Here is a 7256-nt window from a genome sequence, read left to right on the forward strand (position 1 = left end):
CGAGCCCCGCGTCGGGCTCTGTGCTGACTGCCAGCTCAGAGCCTGGAGCCTGTTTCAGTCTGTGACTCCCTCTCTCTCTGACCCTCCCCTGCTCACGCTGTCTCTCTCTCTCGCCTAGAAATAAATAAAAAAAATATTTAAAAAAATAAAAATAAAAATAAATGCTCCAATCAAAAGACATAGGGTAGCAGAATGGATAAAAAAACAAAATCCATCTATAGGCTGTCTGCAAGAAACTCATTTTAGACTGGAAGATACCTTCAGATTAAAAGTAAGGGGATTGAGTAAAATATATCATGGTACTGGAAATCAGAAGAAAGCTGGAATAGCTATACTTATATCAAACTGGACTTTAAATTAAAGACAATAACAAGAGATGAAGAAAGGCATTACGTAATAATTACAGGATCCATCCATCAGGAAGAACTAACAATCATAATCTCTATGCACCGAATATGGGAACTCCTAAATATATAAAACAATTAATCACAAACAGAAACAAGCTTATAGATAAGAATGTGCTAATAGCAGGGGACTTTAATACTCTGCTTATAGCAATGGAAAGGTCAACCAGACAGAAAATCACTAAAGAAATAATGGACTTCAAAGACACATTGGATCAGATGGTCTGACAGATCTATTTAGACTCTACATTCTGAGGCCAGGGAATTCACTTTCTTCTCAAGTGCGCATGGCACATTCTCCAAGATAGATCATATACTGGACATAAAGCAGCCCTTAATAAATATAAAAGAATTGAGATCCTACCATGCACACTCTCAGATCATAATGATTTGAAACTTAAAATCAATCACAGGAAATAGTCTGGAAAACCTCCAAAAATAAGGAGGTTAAAGAACACCCTTCTAAAGAATGAATGGGCCAATCAGGCAATTAGAGAAGAAATTAAAAACTATATGGAAATAAATGAAAATGAAAGTACAACAATCCAAAATCTATGGGATGCGGCAAAGGCAGTCCTAAGAGAAAAGTATATTGCACTCCAGGCCCATTTTAAGAAGTTAGAAAAAGCGCAAGTCCAAAATCTAACAGCTCACCTAAAGGAACTAGAGGCAGAACAACAAGAACGTCCTAAACATAGTAGAAGAAGAGAAATAGTTAAAATCAGAGAAGAAATAAACAACATAGAGACCAAAGACAAAATTGAACAGATCAATGAAACCAAGAGAGGTTTTTAGGAAAAGTAAATAAAATTGACAAACCTCTAGCGAGACTTCTCAAAAAGAAAAGAGAGAGCACCCAAATAGACAAAATTATGAATTAAAATGGACTTATTACAACCAACCCATCAGAAAATCAGGGAATATTATGAAAAATTATATGCCAATATATTGGACAATTTAGAAGAAATGGACAAATTCCTAAAAGCACACTCACTACCAAAATTCACACGGAAAGAGATAGGAAATCTGAACAGACCCATAACTACTGAAGAAATCGATTCAGTGATCAAAAATCTCCAAACAATTATTAGTCCAGGACCTGATGGCTTCCCTGGGGAATTCTACAAGATGTTTAAAACATAACTAATCCCAATTCTTCTCAAGCTATTCCAAAAAATAGAAATAGAAGGAAAACTCTTGGACTCATTTTATGAAGCCAGCATCACTCTGATTCCCAAGCCAGACAGAGATCCAGCTAAAAAAGAGAACTACAGGCCAATATTCTTGAATACGGATGCAAAATTCCTCAACAAGATCTTTGCAAATCGAATCTAAAAGCACATAAAAAGAATTATCCACCAAGATCAAGTGACATTCATTTTGGGTTACAGGGCTAGTTCAACATTCGCAAATCAATCAATGTGATCCATCATATCAACAAAAGAAACGATAAAAACCATATGATCCTGTCGATAGATGCAGAAAAAGCATTTGACAAAATACAGCATCCCTTCTTTATAAAGACTCTAGAGAAAGTTGGGATAGAAGGAACCTACTTAAACATCATCAAAGCCATCTATGAGAAGCCTTCAGCTAACATCATTCTCAACGGGGAAAAACTGAGAGCTTCCCCCCTGAGATCAGGAACACGACAGGGATGTCCACTCTCACCACTGTTGTTTAACATAGTGTTGGAAGTCCTAGCATCAGCCATCAGACAACAAAAGGAAATCAAAGGCATCAGAATTGGCAAAGAGGAAGTCAAACTTTCACTCTTCGCAGATGACATGATACTCTACATCGAAAACCCGACAGACTCCACCAGAAGCCTACTAGAACTGATCCAAGAATTCAGCCAAGTTGCAGGGTACAAAATCAACGTACCAGAAATCGGTTGCATTTTTATACATCAACAATGAAGCAACAGAAAGAGAAATCAAGAAACTGATCCCATTCACAATTGCACACGAAACCATAAAATACCTAGGAATAAGCCTAACCAAGGATACAAGAGATCTATATGATGAAAACTTAAGAAGGAAATTGAAGAAGACACAAAGAAATGGAAAAAACTTCCATGCTCATGGATAGGAAGAATAAATATAGTTAAAATGTCATTACTACCCAAAGCTATCTACACATTCAATGCAATTCCCATCAAAATTGCACCAGCATACTTCTCAAAACTAGAACAAACTATCCTACAATTTGTATGGAACCACAAAAGACCCCGAAGAGCCAAAGGAATACTGAAAAATAAAACCAAAACGGGAGGGATCATCATCCCAGACTTTAGCCTCTACTACAAAGCTGTCATCATCAAGACAGTATGGTGTGGCACAAAAACAGACACATAGACCAATGGAACAGAATTGAGAACTCAGAGCCGGATTCAAAGGTATACAGCCAACTAATCTTTGACAAAGCAGGAAAGAATATCCAATGGAAAAAAGACAGCCTCTTTAACAGATGGTGTTGGGAGAACTGGACAGCAACATGCAGAAGAATGAAACTAGATCAATTTCTCACAGCATATGCAAAAATAAACTCAAAATGGATAAAGGACCTGAATGTGAGACAGAATACCATCAAAACCCTAGAAGAGAAAGGAGGAAACCACCTCCTTGACTTCCACCGCAGCAACTTCTTACTTGACACATCCCTCAAAGCAAGAGAATCAAGAGCAAAAATGAACTATTGGGACGTCATCAAGATTAAAAGCTTCTGCACAGCAAAGGAAACAACCCACAAAACTAATAGGCAACCAATGGAATGGGAAAAGATAGTTGCAAATGACATATCAGACAAAGGGTTAATATCCAAAACCTATAAGGAACTCACCAAACTACACACCAGAAGAACAAACAACTCAGTGAAGAAATGGGCAGAAGATATGAACAGACACTTCCCCAAAGAGGACATCCAGATGGCTAACAGACACATGAAATGATGCTCAGCATCCCTCCTCATCAGGGAAATACAAATCAAAACCACACTGAGATACCACCTCACGCTAGTCAGAGTGGCTAAAATGAGCAAATCAGAGAACTCTAGATGTTGGCGAGGATGTGGAGAAACAGGCACCCTCCTACACTGTTGGTTGGAATGTAAACTTGTGCAGCCCCTCTGGAAAACAGTGTGGAGGTCCCTCAAAAAATTAATAATAGAACTCCCCTATGACCCAGCAATAGCACTACTAGGAATTTACCCAAGTGATACAGGAGTGCTGATGCAGAGGGGCACATGTACCCCAATGCTCATAGCAGCACTCTCCACAATAGCCAAATCATGGAAAGAGCCTAAGTGTCCATCAATGGACGGATGGATCAAGAAGATGTGGTTTATCTATACCATGGAATACTACATGGCAATGAGAAACAATGAAATCTGGCCGTGTGTAGCAACATGGATGGACCTTGAGGGTGTAATGCTTAGCGAAATAAGTCAGGCAGAGAAGGACAAATATCATATGTTTGCATGTATAGGAGGATTAAGAGGAACTTAATGGAGGACGGCAGGGGAGAAGAAGGGGGGAAATGTTAGGGGGAAGTGAGAGAGGCAAGCCATGAGAGACTCTTGAATGCTGAGACCAAACTGAGGACTGATGGGTGTGGGGGGGGACGGGGGAAGATGCGCATGGAGGGGGGTACTTGTGAGGATGAGCACTGGGTGATATGGAAACCGACTTGACAATAAACTATTTGAAAAAAAAAAAGAAAATAACTTTTACCCAGAAAAATAAAAAGAATCCGCGTACCCTGATTGCCTAGTGATTTCCATGTAGTCAAATCATTGATCTTTTCCTTTGATTGTTCATTCGTTTTTCACATCCGTTTTCCTCATTTTAAGATAAGCCCATTACTCACTAAGTTTAATTTCATTTGTTTTGGAGTTTAAATTTCATACTTAATATTTTAATTATATCTGTTTTTTTATGAAAAGTTAGGGGACACATTGTAATAATCACAATAATCACACCCAGATACATAATCATTAATTTTTGGAAAATATTTTGTTCTTTGTGAATATTCTCACAGATTGATCTGTTGTATAATGATTTTTATGTCGTACATTTTTATTTAACGTTACATCACCTGAGTTTTCTTTGGCATGCAAAACATTTTTCATATATTAAGCCTAATTTAATATTGGAATGATATATTTTTTAACAAACACTATATTTCAAAATATCAATGTGTTTTTTAAATTTATGTATAATTAATATACAATGTTATGTTAGTTTCAGGTGTTCAATGTAATGGTTCAACAAATCTGTACATTACTCAGTGCTCATCAGATATTTATATTCTTGATCCACTTTATCTATTTCACCCTCCCTCCCTGTCTCCCCTCTTGTAACCATCAGTTTGGTCTCCATATTTAAAAGTCTGTTTTTTATTTGTTTCTTTCTTCTTTGTTTATATTGTTTCTTGTATCCCACATATGAGTGAAATCATATGATATTTGTCTTTAACTGTCTCCCTTATTTCACTTAACATTATACCCTCTAGGTCCAGCCACATTGTTACAAATGGCAAGATTTCATTCTTTCCTGTGGCTGACTGATATTCTATTATTATATAAATGACAATATATATAATCATCATATATATATGATTGTATTATTATATATATTATATATATAAAAAGACATATATACATAGAATCTTCTTTATCCATTCATCATCTATAGATGGACATTTGGGTTACTTTCATATCTTGGCTACTATAAATAATGCTGCAATAAACACATGGGTGTATATATCTTCTTGGGTTAGTGTCTTCAGTGTCTTTTTTTTAAACTACCAGTTGATTCTTGTTAAATATTTTCCAGTGGCTCCCGGTATGAATAAAGTTGTCATAAACATAATAACTTACAAGCCTTTTCCTGTTGTCTTTGTTATTTTTCCATATAGGAGAAATCCTTGAAATCTAAAAATTTTGCATTTATCTTGCTCCTGACCAGGTTGAATATGTACAAAGTGTTAAGAAAATACACATGATAAATATGAGAATTATTTATGTTTTTAACTGTATTGAGAACAATTAAATGAAAATTTGTTAAATTGAGATGTCAGTGTAAATTAAATTGAAATTTTACACAAAAATCTGTATCCAGCAGACATTTCTTTATAAAGTTTATTTCAGCAAAAATGGTGATATTTCTATGGCCGGAAGTACATAATCAGAGTAACTCCTGACTGAGATAGGAGATTGCAGTGACACTGTCTGAGCTCAGTTAATTCCACATCCCCTCATTTGACCCGTGGTCCAGAAGTTCCCGTCTTTTTTAACCCATTCCAGTGTAGGAAACTGCACACTAGACAATCAGTGGGGTGTCTGTCCAAAAACAAAAACAAAAACAAAAAAACAAAAGGAAAGAAAAGAAAAGATAGGGGCGCCTGGGTGGCTTAGTCGGTTAAGCGTCCGACTTTCGCTTAGGTCATGATCTCGCGATTCGTGGGTTCGAGCCCCGCGTCGGGCTCTGTGCTGACTGCCAGCTCGGAGCCTGGAGCCTATTTTGGAGTCTGTGTCTCCCTCTCTCTCTGACCCTCCCCTGCTCACGCTGTCTCTCTCTCTCTCTCCTAGAAATAAATAAAAATATTAAAAAAAAAAAAAAAAAAAAAGAAAAGATAGAGTTAAAGGATTTAGGGGATGGATTGGACTATTTGACTAAAGTCAAAATAGAAATGAATCAGGGTCTGGAGAGGTCCAGAGCAAAACTGTGCTGTGTATAAAGGAGTCGACATCAGGTGGGCAATCTTGACTTGGAACCCACATGTCTGAGTTGAGGTTGGGTGGCTGAGGTACCCAGTTGACTTTTGAGGAGGCTCCTTTGTGTATTTGATTGAAGAAATCTTTATTTCCCCATTTGAGCATATGCACTTCATATTAAGTTGTCAGAGAGGTTCTCACTGAGGGGAGGATACTTGTGCCTAGATTTTTGTATTAAGTAGAAAGCCTAGGAAATATGGGCAGAAGGCATTTGGGGGCACTAGAAAAGAAAGTGCAAATATCTGTGGCTGCCATGAGATTGAGGAGTGAGGGGAATAGAAAATCAGAGATGTGGCAGGTAATTGTGGAAGATGTTGTTTGTTTTCTTGCCATTCAAAAAATGATACCAAGGTGCGAATCTCTGAAAACTTAATCTAAAAAGAAGTTATCTCTAAATCAGTCAAAAAAAAATGACACGTTATATATGGGAATAACACTTTGAATTGACACTGACTTAAAAATATTTATTTTTTTTGAGAGAGCGAGAGACTAAAAGACAGCTGGGTTGGGGGAGGGAGGGAGAGAGAGAGAGAGAGGGAGAGAGAGAGAGAGAGAGATTGAGAGAGCACGGGGGAGGGGCACAGAGGGAGAGAGAGAATCCTGAGCAGTCACCTCGCTGTCAGCACAGAGCCCTACTTGGGGCTCCATCTCATGAACCCATGAGATCATGACCTGAGCTGAAATCAAGAGTCAGATGCTTAAATGGTTGAGCCACAAGGCACCTCTACCATTGACTTTTTAAGAGACTGTTGGGGACAAAAGAATAAAAAAAAATCTTAAAAGTGCAGAAATAAATAAAAGAATTGCTGACCCAGAAATCTGTAGCAAAATACCCTTCAAAAAGAAGCTGAGATAAAGATGTATTTAAACAAAAGAACACTGAGAAATTTGTTGTCAGGAAACTGCAACGTAAGGAATGCTAACAATAAGGGACTTGAAACTGAAAGGAAATGATATCAATGACACTACATGGAAATTTGTTTCCTGAGGAAGAAGTCAAGTGTATCAGAAATTGTATATATTGGGTTAAATATAAAAATTAATTCTCATCATTTCTCTACATACAAGTGACTATTT

This window comes from Hyaena hyaena, unplaced genomic scaffold, assembly GCF_003009895.1.
Source record: "Hyaena hyaena isolate Hyena2069 unplaced genomic scaffold, ASM300989v1 scaffold_406, whole genome shotgun sequence".
Taxonomy (NCBI): Eukaryota; Metazoa; Chordata; class Mammalia; order Carnivora; family Hyaenidae; genus Hyaena; species Hyaena hyaena.